Source organism: Schistocerca cancellata, chromosome 1, assembly GCF_023864275.1.
Source record: "Schistocerca cancellata isolate TAMUIC-IGC-003103 chromosome 1, iqSchCanc2.1, whole genome shotgun sequence".
Lineage (NCBI taxonomy): Eukaryota > Metazoa > Arthropoda > Insecta > Orthoptera > Acrididae > Schistocerca > Schistocerca cancellata.
This window is the reverse complement of record NC_064626.1, coordinates 1,092,126,233-1,092,145,427: the sequence shown is the minus strand read 5'-3', so window position 1 is coordinate 1,092,145,427 and position 19,195 is coordinate 1,092,126,233.

Below are 19,195 nucleotides of genomic sequence, written 5' to 3'. Positions count from 1 at the left end.
GCTTGGCGAGGAAGACTCCGGTCACGAAAGGATATTAATGTTCAGTTAAAATTGACACCTTTCGTTTCTTGGATCATACATAGGTCAACAAGTGCAGACTACAGGAAAGCTCAGATCAGTATGCCCACGAGCGCTCATCTACAAGATGGTGCGTCCTTACATGTCATCGAATTGATTCAACAGGAAACGTGATTCATCTCAACAAGAAATGGTTTTCAGAGTTCCTTGGAGCAATCTCAGGCTTGGCATGATCACTGCAATCGTTAACTTCTGATGGCGTTGATTCAAGAAGCGGAGCTCGCTCTCCAAAGTTGTGTAATGAAGAGTTTATTCCGAAACATGTGTACGCAACATCCTGGAACTCTTCCTCTTGTTTGCTAACCGGTGGGCGATCCTTTATTAGTCTGGGGGCTTGCCAGTTATTTTGGGTGACATGGCCCAGGCGCCAAACAACCAGCAACATTTTCTCAACTTCCCACGCCAACCACAGACTGCTGCGGAGGGCCCCTAAGGTCGTTTATCAAACTAGTATCAACCAATACACTTTTCAATTTTGGAGATATTTAGACTTTGTAATACAATTTCGTGCATATCTTCTTTGGTCTGCTATAGGTTCCTCCGTCATTCGTCAGCTTTCGATGTCTTCTAATGATGGCAGTGTGACATTCTCAATGACCTGGCTGATGTAGACATTGAGAAACTAGCCTCTCACTGAAGTGGAGCGGGCTTTAACTCCGCCCGACCATTCTCTTTTATCAGGTCTGTTGACATCGTTAGTCAGAACATTCGTGATCTGATGTAATTTTTTTTTATTTATGCTGGGGACTGAGAACTCATACAGTCAATATCGCAGATTAAATATTTTTTATTTGGTTTCATTACTAGTTTCGGTTAACAATCTAGCCATCTTCAGGTCTCAGGTATAAAACAGGTTTTTTTCTCATATTAGCAACATACAACAGCTTACAGAACTGTACATAATATTATAGCAGGGTTCAAGAGTATATACACAAATTAATTACAGAATACATACCATAAAACATTCTTGATTAGTGTTGGTGCCATTAAGGCTGCTCACCTCGTTAGTCTTTCCTAATATGACAACATTCATACATGACATAATGAAAAACAGCTTTTCATCGTTCTTGGCCAGTGAAATTGAACGATGGTCATAAAACTAAAATAGGCGTTAATACAGAGAAGAGGCAGTGCAAATAAAACAATATTTGCATATTGAACTATCCCCTGAAATGACTAAATATGAAAGATATCATCTTACCAAAGTCATTATGCCGTTACAACTTAGTACCTGAAACAATCAATATTTACATCATCCCGTAACAGGTGAAACGTCCCCTTAGAAAAATTATACAAGACTGTGCTTAAACTGACACCCAATATTTTTAGCGCAACGCAATCTGACTTTCAATAATCCCTACAAAAGAATGGCCCTGACTAACATTAAACTATACCTTTCACAAATCACTTACCTCACAAAAAATTTCGTTACTCGAACTACTGCAATACAGCGAGCGCCACTACTGCCAGCTAAATAAAAGATTCTAACTGCTGAAGGGACTAACTACTGATAGGCATAGTTAGCAAATGAAAGATTTTGATAAAGAACAAATAATGTATTTACCTTAATACTGTTCAAGGCGGCTCACCTCCAACTGCGCAACGGTACGCGCTGTTAACAGCCAACTGCCCTACACTACAATAGCAAATTCCAACAATGCCACCCAGCCACAGACTGCACACAGCACAGCCAGTGATTTTCATGCAGAGCGCTACGTGGCGGTGGCGTTACCAATATAAGAACCTAAACAGCCTACTTACACAGGGATCATCATATATAAGTAGCTGTGAAGTGAGGTAAGAAGTGATTGTGCCAGTTAATGAGTTGCAACGACATAACGTCTTTTGTAAGACGTATCTTTTACATTTAGTCATTTCAGGTGATAGTTCCTTTTGCAAATATTGTTTTAATTTCACTGTTTATTCTCTGTATTAACTTATATTTTCAGTTTTATGACCATCGTTCTATTACACTGACAACAAACGATGAAAAGTTGTTTTTCTTTATATCATGTATCGATGTTATCATTTTAATAAAGATTGTAACGATGCGTGAAACCGTAATGGCACCAACACTAATCAAGAATGTTTTATGGTATGTATTCTGTAATTATTTCGTGTATATATTCTTGAACACTGCTACAATATTACGAGCAATTCTGTAAGCTGTTGCATATTGCTAACATGAGAAAAAATCTGTTTCATATCTTAGATCTGAAGTTGGCTAGACTGTTAGCCGAAACTAGTAATCAATCGACATAAAGAAGGTGTAATGTGCGGTCTTGACTTCATGGGTTTTCAGTCCCTAACATAAAATAATATACTGATTTAGGTTTTGTGTAGTTTGTTCCTTTGAAAAGTCCATGGTCGTTTACAGCTCCTCCCTTGTGTAATACGAGCTTGTTTCTATTATATGCCTCCTAGAGTGGTGCCCGCTCCTCGCCAGCTTCAGCAGACTCCCACAGAGTAAACAGTCTGATTATGACCACAACAGTGTCGAAACCGGTTACCAGTAAATAAATAAACATCTCTATGCGGTTGGGACTGTTTTATTACATAAAAAAAATTTCATTGGCCATTTCCCATTAGAGGTAGTAAGATTCCACTGCAAAATGCTGCTACCGACCAGGGCCTTTCAAGAGTTTATTTCCAAAAAGAGCTTGGAGACACCTGGCATTTTGGAAAAATAATTCCCTCTTGGGGTCAAATCGTACACCACCACCACAATCCTTTTAGGAGGACTTGGAAAGGAATGGTGCATTGTCTCTAGGATTGAGACAGCCTCCTTCTCTCTGATATCGGAAACCGGTTATAGCCTATAGGAGGACACACACGCTACGCTAGGAAATTATATGCTACAGCTTGCCTTTATTTCTGAAATATCTGCACCTGGAGAAACGACATGATCTTTAAAATTATTGTCCTATTATTTGTAATGCATAACGCGCCCTCCACGTTTCATAACGTGATCGTAATTCATAAATGAAAAAAAATGACATTGTTATAATATTCTAAAATAATTATTTTTTGCAAACCGGTTTTCAGCTGTTTTGCCATCATCAGATAAGATGGATGTGAAATTTTTGTGGGCTCGCCGGCCGGGGTGGTCGAGCGGTTCTAGGCGCTACACTCTGGAACCGCGTGACCGCTACGGTCGCAGGTTCGAATCCTGCCTCGGGCATGGATGTGTGTGATGTCCTAAGGTTAGTTAGGTTTAAGTAGCTCTAAGCTCTAGGGGACTGATGACCTTGGGAGTTAAGTCCCATAGTGCTCAGAGCCATTTCTGGGCTTAAGGATTTTAAGATAGTGCAACCACAGAATATCTCAGTTGATTTCCACCGATGACAATAGCTAATGTTTGATTTAGGACTAAACTTGGCGGATAATTCAGTAAAAATTCGATATAAAGATATATGATATTTTAGCTAAAGTATGTGAGGCATTAAGTAATGATCTACATGATAAATTACAACAGTTGTTCTGAGAGAAAAACTAAGTTAAAAATTTATAGTAAACTTCTGTGACGTGTGTCAAGGGGGAGAATGGACAAGATAATCTTGTCCGTAAAAGTTCATATTACAAAAAGGTACAATATAACAAGTGAGACTAAACAGGTAAGTGAATCAACTGTAAATACACTAAGTAAAATTTTAACAGGTAGAATGAAACTACAGGAACTGTTATAAAGGGAAAAAATGGGGCCTGTAAGTAGGAGAGATAATTTACAATGTGATTTGGATGGGACAGCTAGCGGTATCCGCAGTGAGAAGCGACGATTAACCCTTTGTTTCCTGACATAAGAAAAAAATTTACTTTTTAACATTTTCTTTGCAGAATTGATGCTATTGTGGCCTCAAATGACGGTAGGATTTTTTGTAAAATTTTATTTTATTTTTCACAACTTTTTTCTCTCCTGGTACTCAGAAGTACCGTCAGACTCCATGGACAGAATCACAATATGCGCAGAAAAATGCTCCAATTTTTATAACTTGTACTTTATTCCACATAAATATTAAATATTTTTACAATAGAAAATTAATTAACAGAAATATGATATTTCTGAATTTTTTTAAAAATTTCGCATAAATTTATTCTAGAGCAACTTCACAATACATAGTAACTTAGCTATACATTTTTGACAGTATATACATATCACATATTTAGTGTTAGTGATACCTCATGAAATTGTAGGAAACAGTTCTTTTTCTCATTGTAGTACAAATACACTTTACATGTACTACATTGTGAATGTGGTGTCGACTGAATTTCATTTTTCGCACACATTTCGCATCGTCCTCTTTTACAACTGAACACTACAAAACGGTTTTCTCAGTTGCCAAGACGTACATTCTGCGGAACAGAAAAGTTATCCTTCCTTCTCTTTGGGGGAGTTATTTCATCTTTACCAGAGTTTCTCTTTTTGAGATTTGGCACTTGCTGTTCATTCATTACCCTAGTGCCAAAGCACTCCTGAATTCCAGCAGTGGCAGTGCCCCATGTAGATCACTGGAAATGACGTAAGCATTGACAAAAGCAATTTCTATTGCTCCCCAGAAGAGACGGTGCCACTGTTTCTTTGATCGCCTGTCAAGACCATAAGTTGAACGTAATCTGTCTGCATGATCCACACCACCCATGTGTTTATTGTAATCACATACAATAACTGGTCATGGTATAGTCATACTAGTTCCAGCTTTCTGTTTTCTTGTCACTACGCTCTAATCAGTGCCATGGAAGTTTGACGCAAAATACACTACTTTATTTTCCCTCCATTGAAATACTGTCAGATCTAAAGATGACTCTCTGTGATTTGATTCCCCACGGTTTAGACATTTTTCTTTAGGTAAATTCCCTGGCAAACCTTACGGATTTCTGTGTGAGAAAAAGTGGACAGAACAACTAGTGAGAGGTAACGTATTGTTGCTACAATAAACTGTTCGCACAACCTGACGGTACTAATAAGTCCGCCTTATATTTTCCACTTTATCTCATTCACTTGTAACGTAATGCTTCAAGCTATTATAAAAAAACAAAGAAGGTAAGTACGTACAATGGAAAACTCAACGGAAGTTTCAATAAACTGCACACAAATTCAGCCAACACCATGGAAACAAGCACATACAATCTTCTGTTTTCACAGCAGCGCGCGAAAAACAATTTCAAACTCTGACCGCCAGAGAGGTCTATGTATTGCACAATAACATCTATAAAACAGTAGAGCAGAGTTACTGTTACGTACCGACAGGCTTTCAGATCACGAAACTGCACCACGAGAAAATAATGAGAGTCGAAACTTACTGGTACTTTTAAGTACCGTCAGGCAACAAAGGGTTAAGGTACCTAGCATACATGGGCAAGTGGCCGCATGTTTATTAATTTCCAGTATTTCAAGGTAGTTCATCTTTCTTCCTTTCTGGATTTTATGTAAGACTTCGTGTTGAACATTGTAACTGTGGCCTTGTTTAAGAAGGTGGTCTGCAAAAGTAATTTTGTGGCAAATAGCGGAACCGAACAACGAGAACAATCACTGTGGTTGGACTGAAACTTAACTAGTGCCTGCTGAACTCGAGATTAGTATCTCGTATTATGGTCTTATTGCACGATGCAAACGTCATTTAAAAAAAGAGAGAGAGAAAAAGAGAAAATGCGACTTATTGATATTCCAAGCCTCACATTCATCACACTTTTCTTTCTTAGAAAACCAGGCTTGTGTACTTATAGAGATCTGTTGGTGAAGCAAGATAAGTAGAATACCAGGCTGTTGCTAATGTGAAGCCTGACGCTGATTCGCTCGTACGGCTTCAGCCACTTACGGCTCGTTAACGTAGCAGAAACACTATACGGCAGCAGCTGCTCGGGGGCCGCGTGGCTGCCCCTGTACAACGGAATCCCGGTGCGTTGGCGCCTAAACTGTGTTAAACATTTCTGCCTTTATTCAAAATAATACTATTTGTTCGAATTAATTTCTTTCCCAAAGGGCAACTTATGCAAGTGTTCTTCGCAAGCGAGCCGTAATAAAGAATGGAATACTGTAGGCACCAGTGTAACTCTGTCACTACCACCGTACAGTTGGGTGCTTCCCACTCAGTGCATGTGAAACATAAGCATGACATAATGTTAGTAGACTGCAACACATTAACGTGATGCAGGTGGATTCATTTTGCATGGGATCAGTTTCTGTTCAGAAATTCCTTGATGTATCACGAAGGGCGCCAGGATTTCATCCTATCAGAGCTAGTTTCCTTTCGGAGTATGCTGATGCATTAGCTCCATACTTAACAATCATATACAAACGTTCGCTCGACGAAAGATCCGTACCCAAAGACTGGAACGTTGCACAGGTCACACCATATTCAAGAAAGGTAGTAGGAGTAATCCACTAAATTATAGTCCCATATCGTTAACGTCGATATGCAGCAGGATTTTAGAACATGTACTGTGTTCGAACATTATGCATTACAACGAAGAAAACGGTCTATTGACACACAGTCAACATGGGTTTAGAAAACATCGTTCCTGTGAAACACAACTGGCTCTTTATTCACATGAAGTGTTGAGTGCTATTGACAAGGGATTTCAGATCGATTCCGTATTTAATGGATCTTCGGAAGGCTTTTGACACTGTACCACACAAGCGGCTCGTAGTGAAAATGCGTGCTTATGGAATATCGTCTCAGTTATGTGACTGGATTTGCGATTTCCTGTCAGAGAGATCACAGTTCGTAGTATATGACGGAAAGTCATCGAGTAAAACAGAAGTGATTTCTGGCGTTCCCCGAGGTAGCGTTATAGGCCCTTTGCTGTCCTTATATATATATATATATATATATATATATATATATATATATATATAAACGATTTGGGAGACAATCTGAGCAGCCGTCGAAGGTTGTTTGTAGAAGACGCTGTCATTTATCGACTAATAAAGTCATCAGAAGATCAAAACAAACTGCAAAGCGATTTAGAAAAAATATCTGAATGGTGCGAAAAGTGGCAGTTGACCCTGAATAACAAAAAGTGTGAGGTCATCCACATGAGTGCTAAAAAGGAACTCAAACTTCGGTTGCACGATGAATCAGTCTAATCTAAAAGCCGTAAACTCAACTAAATACCTAGGTATTACAATTACGAACAACTTAAATTGGAAAGAACACGTAGAGAACGTTGTGGGGAAGGCTAACCAAAGCCTGCGTTTTATTGGCAGGACACTTAGAAAATGTAACAGACCTACTAAGGAGACTGCCTACACTACGCTTGTCCGTCCTATTTTAGAATACTGCTGCGCGGTGTGGGATCCTTACCAGATAGGACTGACGGAGTACATCGAAAAAGTTCAAAGAAAGGCAGCACGTTTTGTATTATCGCGAAATATGGGAGAGAGTGTCACAGGAATGATACAGGATTTGGGCTGGAAATCATTAAAGGAAATGCGTCTTCCGTTGCGACGGAATCTTCTCACGAAATTCCAATCACCAATTTTCTCCTCCGAATGCTAAAATATTTTGTTGACACCGACCTACATAGACAGGAACGAATCACCACGGTAAAACAAGGGAAATCAGAGCTCGTACGGAAAGATATAGGTGTTTATTCTTTCCGCGCCCTGTACGAGATTGGAATAACAGAGAATTGTGAAGGTGGTTCGATGTACCCTCTGCCAGGCACTTAAATGTGATTTGCAGAGTATTGATGTAGATGTAGATGTAGATATCTAGTGATCTGTTCTATGACGGAGTATGAGTACCTGTGACTACGAGGACAGAGAACTGTTTAGAGCTTGGTAGGAGAGAAAAGTGCTCTCTGGACCACGGGAAGAGAGCAATGCACTCTTCGGACCAAATCTGACCTTTGACTGTGGGGTTGCTTTTTAAGTTAGTTATCTCTCATATTAAAATTTCTTGCAGTCATTCCAGTATAGTTACAGATGCAGTTATTAAATTTTAATCCATATATTCCTGAACTACTGCATTGTACACTCCTGGAAATTGAAATAAGAACACCGTGAATTCATTGTCCCAGGAAGGGGAACTTTATTGACACATTCCTGGCGTCAGATACATCACATGATCACACTGACAGAACCACAGGCACATAGACACAGGCAACAGAGCATGCACAATGTCGGCACTAGTACAGTGTATATCCACCTTTCGCAGCAATGCAGGCTGCTATTCTCCCATGGAGACGATCGTAGAGATGCTGGATGTAGTCCTGTGGAACGGCTTGCCATGCCATTTCCACCTGGCGCCTCAGTTGGACCAGCGTTCGTGCTGGACGTGCAGACCGCGTGAGACGACGCTTCATCCAGTCCCAAACATGCTCAATGGAGGACAGATCCGGAGATCTTGCTGGCCAGGGTAGTTGACTTACACCTTCTAGAGCACGTTGGGTGGCACGGGATACATGCGGACGTGCATTGTCCTGTTGGAACAGCAAGTTCCCTTGCCGGTCTAGGAATGATAGAACGATGGGTTCGATGACGGTTTGGATGTACCGTGCACTATTCAGTGTCCCCTCGACGATCACCAGTGGTGTACGGCCAGTGTAGGAGATCGCTCCCCACACCATGATGCCGGGTGTTGGCCCTGTGTGCCTCGGTCGTATGCAGTCCTGATTGTGGCGCTCACCTGCACGGCGCCAAACACGCATACGACCATCATTGGCACCAAGGCAGAAGCGACTCTCATCGCTGACGACGACACGTCTCCATTCGTCCCTCCATTCACGCCTGTCGCGACACCACTGGAGGCGGGCTGCACGATGTTGGGGCGTGAGCGGAAGACGGCCTAACGGTGTGCGGGACCATAGCCCAGCTTCATGGAGACTGTTGCGAATGGTCCTCGCCGATACCCCAGGAGCAACAGTGTCCCTAATTTGCTGGGAAGTGGCGGTGCGGTCCCCTACGGCACTGCGTAGGATCCTACGGTCTTGGCGTGCATCCGTGCATCGCTGCGGTCCGGTCCCAGGTCGACGGGCACGTGCACCTTCCGCCGACCACTGGCGACAACATCGATGTACTGTGGAGACCTCACGCCCCACGTGTTGAGCAATTCGGCGGTACGTCCACCCGGCCTCCCGCATGCCCACTATACGCCCTCGCTCAAAGTCCGTCAACTGCACATACGGTTCACGTCCACGCTGTCGCGGCATGCTACCAGTGTTAAAGACTGCGATGGAGCTCCGTATGCCACGGCAAACTGGCTGACACTGACGGCGGCGGTGCACAAATGCTGCGCAGCTAGCGCCATTCGACGGCCAACACCGCGGTTCCTGGTGTGTCCGCTGTGCCGTGCGTGTGATCATTGCTTGTACAGCCCTCTCGCAGTGTCCGGAGCAAGTATGGTGGATCTGACACACCGGTGTCAATGTGTTCTTTTTTCCATTTCCAGGAGTGTATTTCGCGGTTTTTAACTTCTTTTGTATTGTGCTATTTGTCTTCTACACTTTTTGAAGATGTTGCTAATATTGTGTATAAGCTGGTTATGGTATCAAACGGTGTGCCATCATGGATTTCTGTTGTGGGATGAATTTTCTCGTCTGAGAGCACGTTGTGTGTTACAGCTATCTCTTACTGGCTTGTTCTCATTTTTCTGTCTTCTGTTTGCATTTTATTTTAATGATATGTAGCTTGTGTACTATCTTGCTATTGAATCCATTCTTTTGTGCTGCGTTAGTGATATTTTTGATAGTTATCTTTGCTTAGAGGCATTCTGAATTGTCTGTATGTCAGATGTCTGATGGCTGCTATTTGTTGAGAATGTGGATGGTTTTATTCCTTGTGTATTCTGATGCATGTAGCTATTTCTTTTCTGAAGATGTTGATGCTGCGTCTGTTGAATTGTGTGATTTTGAGGTCAAGGAAGTGTACTGTTTACTTTTCTGTAGTAATGAATTAAATGTTGTAGTATATGTTGTATATGTGCATGTTGTTGTTGTTGTTGTTGTGGTCTTCAGTCCTGAGACTGGTTTGATGCAGCTCTCCACGCTACTCTATCCTGTGCAAGCTTCTTCATCTCCCAGTACCTACTGCAACCTACATCCTTCTGAACCTGCTTAGTGTATTCATCTCTTGGTCTCCCTCTACGATTTTTACCCTCCACGCTGCCCTCCAATACTAAATTGGTAATCCCTTGATGCCTCAGAACATGTCCTACCAACCGATTCCTTCTTCTAGTCAAGTTGTGCCACAAACTCCTCTTCTCCCCAATCCTATTCAGTACCTCCTCATTAGTTCTGTGATCTACCCATTTAATCTTCAGCATTCTTCTGTAGCACCACATTTCGAAAGCTTCTATTCTCTTCTTGTCCAAACTATTTATCGTCCATGTTTCACTTCCATACATGGCTACACTCCATACATATACTTTCAGAAACGACTTCCTGACACTTAAATCTATACCCGTTGTTAACAAATTTCTCTTCTTCAGAAACGCTTTCCTTGCCATTGCCAGTCTACATTTTATACCCTCACTACTTCGACCATCATCAGTTATTATAAATTGCTTATACGTTCTTTTGGTTTGTCTATGGGCCGTATGATATACATATGGCCAGTACAAGACTTTATATTTTTTGGTTCTGTTATGTCTACAAAAATTCTGTTTTCAGAGTGATTAATTAAGATATTTGTTAGTATGTTTGATACTGGGCTTCCTACTGCCAGACCTTCCTTCATAAATAGGTGAATTGTTAAAAAGCATCTAGCTTAGCTCAGTGATTACTTTTAGGATTTGTTTCAATTCTTCTCTAGTGATATTTTCTATTTCTGGGTCCCCTGACACTTGTTCTTTCATACTGTTGACTGTGTCACTGACGGGGAGTAAAGTGTACATGTCTTGGACATCAAAGGAAATCAGTTTTGTAATTGATAGGAAGTGTGTATCTCTTATTTTTTGGATTAATGCTGAGAAGTTTTGTGCAGTTCTGTTGTTCTCTAGCTTGTAATAGTCAGCCAAATATTAGTGTGCAAACTTTGCAGTGTGGTGTGTGGGAGCATTCTTGAAATGATAAGTGTTTTCATGTGGCTATTGGGCTACTGGGTGTTGGTACTGATGAATTTTTCTTGTCCTACGTTTTTTTCTGTGTTTTGTAAGATTCTGGCATTTGTAATGTGTTTTCAGTTTCATTTGGGATCTAGTAGTGGATCATACTTTGGTTTTTCAACATTATTTTATTTTTTGTAATTGGTCTTTGTTTTATCCATATATTCCAGCATATTCACGAACGTCAAAGTGTTACTGCTGTCTGCTTTTGTAGCTATTGCCCCCTTTCCTTGTTAATTTAATTATTAACATATTCTTATTTTTTCTTCTATGAGTTCTTCTTTTTTTAGTATTAATTCCCTGATTAGTCCTGTATTTATATCACTATACAAGTCCATTCCGTTACAGAAGAAAACAGCAACCAATCACTGTTAACGATGTTGTTTATTTACATAAATAGTGCCGTTAGTGATTTCGAACCAAGAGGTCCCTCTTCATATGGATGTTCACATTTAGCTTGCATCTGTTGTTATTTTACACCAGTTGACAGTTGTTTTTCCCACTTGTGGAAAATATTAATTGGGGTGGTGTTGCCAACTAAATTCCCGTCTCATTATGTTGCACTGCTGACTGTTTGTGTTCATGAAACTGTAAAAAGTATACACGGCACTTTTTTGATATACAGATGCGCACAATAAAGCACCACACAGATACATACCGAACAGTTTTTGCCACATGAAAGACTGTATACAAAGATTGTGATTTCACAAATGTAATGTTAACGTGAAAAGCCATAGTGGTGCTGTTGTGTAATTAAACAGCGCTGTTTACAATGACAGGTTGTTGCTTTCTACTTTACAAGAAACAACTTGTATTTTGCACACAGCTATAGTCTCAATATACCAGTGTTCGACAAAACAGCTTTTATATCATTGTTTTGATTTTTGCTTTCTTGTACTAGAGTAAATTCTGTTTCTCTTATGATGTTCTTAATATCTGCCGTTTTTAATTTGTTCTTATTATTGTTATATTTTAGATCTTTCTCTTACAATTACGTTTCCGCTTCACTCAGTTGTATGTCAGTGACGTTCGCCACTCTTGTGTGTTGGAAGTCTTGCCACTGTGTTTGTGGTTTGTTTTATGTTTTCTGCTATTCTATTAACTTGTCTTAGGTATCTGTTCTGCTTTGCCTATTACATTCCATAGAACTGCAGGATTGTTCAGATAAGTTGTTATCTGCAGGTGCTAATTATACAGTTTTTTGTTTATTTCAATGTTTCCTGCATTTCATTAATTAACCAAGGTCTCTGTACTCCTAACTTAGCTTTGCGTGCTCCACGAAAATTGCTTCGGTACTTAAAGTTACATAGATCTAATTTGGTATCAAGTGATACTGTTTACGCTTTTCCTTGAATTTCAAATTGTTTGTTGTCCTGTGGAGTTGGATGTGGGTCTCCTTCTATGAATTATAGGTCTGTGATGGAAATTCTTTACAGGATGTAATAATATTGTGAATACCTTCAGTCATTCTTTCTCAGTTGTTACTTCATTATGTTTATCATGTAGATAAGGACAAACGTTATTTTCCCTATTGGAACATAGCCCCAACTAGGCGCAAAATAGAACCTAATAAAAAGGTATATTAGCCAGCTAATAACGTCAATTATACTGTCAAATGTAGAACATTATGCATATCATCTTCTTCGCTAGAATTATGTTTGGTGAAGTGAACTATTACCGAAAAACTTATGAAAAAGTCATGTCATCAGAATTCTTTTTTAGTAGCCATCATTGCAACGTTATTTGCAACAACAGATGATGCCTCTCCACACCACAGAAAACAACATCATACAATTCTGCGTTTTGTGTGTGGAGATAGTGGTCAATAGTGTAATTGTAATACATAGTAAGTAAACAAACCGTTTTACATTTTGCTCAAAAATATCCTCAAATATAGCTAAACAAAAATAGATTATTTGCTTAGCTGTGGAGCCGACTGTAACTTCAAAGCTGTTTTCTTAAAAAAACGTAAAAATAAAGTCTACTTTAGCACGTTGCTAGTGTGAATTTGCGACAACATCAACATCAATACACATGTGTTTAGACACGTATTGCTCACAATAGCTATATCTGCAACAAAAAATCTATAAAAAAACAACAATTATATCCTCTCAAACTGCTCACAGTACAATGTATTAACATTTTAGTCCCCTGGGTTACGGAAAACTACTTACGTTAGCAATGGTGCAAATATGTCCATTGTCATGTAGACCCTATGCAAATGCCAACACCATAGCCCTTCCTCGTAGTAGAAGTCCTTGACTGGCCTATTTGGACGAGCTGATACAGCAGTAAAATACTTAGCTGTAACTGGGCTAAATACGTGTAATGCAACTGGCTAAGAAGCTCTCTGATTAGCGTATTTCCAAGCAATGGGTGGGTTTTAGGTAAAGGAGGGGAGGAAAGGTAGGACGCAGAGGAATAGAGGCGGGGGTTGGGGGGGGCGAGGGGGGGGGGAGCACGATGACATGGTGTGTCTGCCCCTGCGTGTAGGCAGCCCGACAGTCAAAGGTCCAATTTGGTCCAAAGAGTACTTTGCTCTCCTCCTACGGTTAGCGTTTTCAGGTATCCTGGTTTTTCGGGACAGTCCCGGTTTCAGATTTAAGAAATCGGTATCCCGAAAAATACTTCGAATTTCGGATTTCAGAGAAATGTTCTCATACTTTCCATTTTTTCTCCAAACTCTCGCGTGTATTTGTGTTTCAACTTCAGCTGTTAAGCTAAATAATGAAAGTTTTTATTATTACAGCTGACCGAGTACCTTAAGGAGTATTTTTGCGCTGTAACGCTGGTGAGTGTTCAGTATTGTCCCTTATCTCACTTCAGTATAAGTTTTGCACCAACGTAGTTCTCTGTTTCTCCGTGTGAGTTGTATCGTCGTTAATTTCTTATTAAACTGTTTGATTGTTTCAAGTGAACTCAACATGCCAAAGAGGAAGTGTGCATTCCAAGAAAAATATGCAGAAAAATGGTTTTTCATAAACCGAGAGAGAAGTGAGTATGAAGGAATGAGTTATTTGTGTTACGTTTCCCTTGAACAAGAGAAAGAGCAGATATTAAGAAACATTTAGTTAGTGCAAAACATATATCAGAAGTGTACTCTGTAAGCACTTCGAAAACAATGGACAGTTATTTTGTTTCAGATAAATTTAAAGAGCGCAAATGAAATCAGGGGGTGTGCTTCTAGGCTAAGCACCAAACTTTTTATTGATTCCGAAGCAGCAAAAATGTGAGGTTCGACAGAAGAAAATGGACAGCAACTGTGAAATCAGTGTTAGCGTGAGACTCTGTCAAACAAATATGAGATGAACTTTCAAAGGTCCGTTATTTTGGTATAGTTACAGACGGCAGTAATCACAAAACCGAGAAAATATTTTCATTAATTAATTCACTTTTTTCAAGCTTAAGAGAAGTGTTCCGGTGAGTCCCGGTTTCTGCTTCCCAGATTACATCCATTTTTAGTCAGTTTAAGAGATATGTCCTGGTCTGTCAGACAGGAATTGTAGCAAACCTACCCAAGTAATTTGTTCTCCTCCTGTGATCTAAAGAGTACTTACTTTGCTGTCCTACTCCTACGGTACTCTGAGACCGGATGATCCTTACAGTAATGATAATAAACAGAGACATAACACAAGGCCAGTTAGATAACCATGAAGAAGGAAAGAGAAATTGAAATTGCAGCACAGTTTCGAAATTATTTCGGAAAACCGTGAGAAATCCTTATCAGAATGGACAAATGAGAATTTGGGCATCTCACTTTGGCAATTGAGCGTGATGTAACCACTGCGCCACCTCTTTCCTAACTCGTAGCAATGTGAAGAAAATAACTCGAAGAGTTTCACTCCTTATTCGAACTACAGACATTAATCTACCGACAGTGCGCACAGACACTAAAGCCTAGTTTACACGAGGACACTAGGTTGCAGGCATTGCGCTACCGGCCACAGTGCCTGCGCACCTCGCGCTTGCGCAACTCGTTGGTGAAACTAAACATTTTCGGCGTGTTCCAACTTTGGCGACACTAGTTGCATGAGTTTTGAGGTTATGTGTGTTCGAAGAGTGTAGACGAACTGAAATATGAAGTGGGGAACGGAGAATAATGTTCGCTTTTTGGATATCTATGCTTAGCATAGGTGTTTGGGGGATTTCAGTGATACTGATTACAAAAATTAGCGACATATTGCTGCCTCTGAGACCATCATGTGCGATCATAACATAGGTGGTTTGACAGTATCTGAGCTGCAGGGCAAAATTTATTCAGTTAGGAGCACATATACCACTGAATTAAGAAAACTACAAGCAAGTGTAATTCTAGCTGTGGCAATGCTCTCGTCTACAAGACTAAAATCCCATCGTTGGAGTTGGCCAACTCTTAGTTAAGGGATATTGTCGACAGGAGGGAAGGCTATACTAATTCAAGAAGCTGCATTCTTTATTCAAATTTCATCTATTTAAAACGTCGCTCCAGTGCTCCCCATTCAAATATGTTAGAATTTTGAAATATATCCACTGTACAGATCAATCTTCAAGAGAATAGTTTGCAAGCCATTCTCTTCATAGCGCGGCCTGCTTCGAATAATTATTGTCCCTAATGTTAAAAATTATTACTGTTAATGTTAATAATTATTGGTGTTAATGAAAAGGCGTCATCACCAACTATAACCGTATCTTATAGCATGCTGAGTGTTCTCGATTGTAAGGCACGCAATATGATATGTAATTTCAGTTCTGGCAACAGTGCTTCATGCATTACAGTACTTTTATTCCTTCTCGCAAAATTAACTCTATTTAGAAGAAACGTAAACAATTCTGGTGACATTCCATGATAATTAAAAGAACTTCTTGGATCTTCCGTTATAAATTATTTCAGCAAGGATGCTGAGCAATCGAGCTGACGTCTTTTCTTAATCCAGTCACGAATCGAAACACGTTTCTTTTTTTTTTTTATGCAGCGATTCCACGCAACAAGCTTTAACTCCATCACAACTCGTGCGACGTGCAGCTGCCAAAACTTTCATTTCAGACACGACTCAGGAACCCACAAAACGACGAAACTGAAGTGTATACTCGTTTCGCCGTGTCTACAGTCAAATATGAAACCATTTGTGTGCAACCAATTCCACGCAACGAGTGGCGCAACTCAATGTCGTCGTGTAAACTAGGCTTAACGTATTAGCGCGGTAAGGCGAGCAAATAGTGAAGAGCGCCCAGCCGTCCACTGCCTCCGGGATCAACACACCAGCGGCGCTCGTCAGTAAGAAAGCCGTGTCGTGGAGCTTAATTTCGCTGCCGTCACCTTCCTTTCCCGGTACGCCCGTGATTCCTGCGCAACTGTTACGGCCCTGCTGTATTGCGTCACAGTGCAAAGCGGATGCACTCGTGTCGCACGCTTCCTCGCGGAGTCTACCGCGCCAGCACGTACGGCGTGAGTCGCTCACAGCTGGCTGCTGTTTCGGCCACATCCTCGCTACATAACCTACCGGTATATTAGTTACAAAAGTGTCTCACATGAGTCGCTTGATAATTTACAGCAAGAGGATTCGTACAAATTGCGACCACACGAATGGTTCACGCAAATGGATTTGTTGTGGTGAAAATTACCGGACTATCAGTTTAATAAGCCACGGCTGCAAAATACTAACAAGAATTCTTTACAGACGAATGGAAAAACTGGTAGAAGCCGACCTCGGGGAAAATCAGTTTGGATTCCGTAGAAATATTGGAACACGTGAGGCAATACTGACCCTACCACTTATCTTAGAAAATAGATTAACGAAAGGCAAATCCACATTTCTAGCATTTGTAGACTTAGAGGAAGCTTTTGACAATGTTGACTGGAATACTCTCTTTCAAATTCTGAAGGTGGCAGGGGTAAAATACAGGGAGCGAAAGGCTATTAAAAAAAACAAAAAAAAAACAAAAACAAACATGGTTCAAATGGCCCTGAGCACTATGCGACTTAACTTCTGAGGTCATCAGTCGCCTAGAACTTGGAACTAATTAAACCTAACTAACCTAAGGACATCACACACATCCATGCCCGAGGCAGGACTCGAACCTGCGACCATACCGGCCGTTCGGCTCCAGACTGTAGCGCCTAGAACCGCACGGCCACTCCGGCTGGCGGCTATTTACAATTTGTACATAAACCAGATGGCAATTATACGAGTCGAGGGGCATGAAAGGGAAGCAGTGGTTGGGAAGGGAGTGAGACAGGGTTGTAACCTCTTCCCGATGTCATTCAATCTTTATATTCAGCAAGCAGTAAAGGAAACAAAAGAAAAATTCGGAGTAGGAATTAAAATCCATGGAGAAGAAATAAAAACTTTGAGGTTCGCCGATGACATTGTAATTCTCTCAGAGACAGCAAAGAAACTGGAAGAGCAGCTGAACGGAATGGACAGTGTCTTGAAAGGAGGATATAAGATGAACATCAACAAAAGCAAAACGAGGACAATGGAATGCAATAGAGTTATCTCTGGTGATGCTGAGGGAATTAGATTAGGAAATGAGACGCTTAAAGTAGTAAATGAGTTTTGCTATCTGGGGAACAAAGAAACTGATGATGGTCGAAGAAGAGACGATGTAAAATGTAGACTGGCAATGGCAAGGAAAGCGTTTCTGAAGAAGAGAAATTTGTTAATATCGAGTATAGATTTAGGTGTCAGGAAGTCTTTTCTGAGTATTTGTATGGAATGTAGGCATGTATAGAAGTGAAACGTGGACAATAAATAGTTTAGACAAAAAGAGAATAGAAACTTTCGAAATGTGGGGCTACAGAAGGATGCTGAATATTAGATGGGTAGGTCACATAACTAATGAGGAGGTATTGAATAGAAGTGGGGAGAAGAAAAATGTGTGGCACATCTTGACTAGAAGAAGGGATCGGTTGGTAGGACATGTTCTGAGGCATCAAGGGATCACCAATTTAGTATTGGAGGGCAGCGTGGAGGGTAAAAATCGTAGAGGGAGACCAGGAGATGAATACACTAAAAAGATTCAGAAGGATGTAGGTTGCAGTAGGTACTGGGAAATGAAGAAGCTTGCACAGGATAGAGTTGCATGGAGAGCTGCAGCAAACCAGTCTCTGGACTGAAGATCACAACGACAACAACAATATATGCCATCCCATAAGTCCAAAAAGTTTCGAGACTGGATTAACAAAAAATTGAGAATACTTATGATCATGGTTTTACTGCTTCAGATGATCTAGGTAAGTGATTTCTTAGACCATTACCCCAGAGTGCACACAGATATTCGACAGTACCCCCAACCATGCCCCTACCACCACTCACGTCACCATCACAAACTTTAGCACCTAACTAAACTCCACTATCATAAAGAACTTTCTTTGAACACTTTTATTTTAAAAAATAATGAAAGAAAAACATGTGTGTGAAATCTTATGGGACTTAACTGCTAAGGTCATCAGTCCCTAAGCTTACACACTATTTAACCTAAATTATCCTAAGAACAAACACACACACCCATGCCCGAGGGAGGATTCGAACCTCCGCCGGGACCAGCCGCACTGCAGCGCCTTAAACCGCTCGGCTAATCCCTCGCGACAGTGAAAGATTAATGGTATTTGGTGGGTGTTTTAAAGTCACAAACTAATAAGTCAGTGAGACAATTGGTAAACCTCAATTCAGTTATTTATTTTAACAACAATATTGTTATTCAGTCCTGGACTTTGCTATTACTTGTTTTTCTTTTCATAGCTATCATAGCCAGACATATACTTTCACATCTATAAATCTTGAATCCCACATTTCTTTTCCACGTGTCATGTGTTGTGTTCGGAGAGAGAGAGAGAGAGAGAGAGAGAGAGAGAGAGAGAGAGAGAGAGAGAGAGAATCTGTACGCGTGCGTGTGAGAAACAGAGAGGGAGCCTGATTGAAATATTATGTAATTCCCGGTCCACTGCGGGTACGAACTATACCCCTTTTTCAGATAAGAAAGCTAACTAGTAACAGTGAGGGTACGCATTTGTTATAAAACTTGCTTCCCCTGCACTACTACTCTCCCTAGTGGCATTTGCTTCACCTTCACCTCAATTTAAAATTAACCAAGTT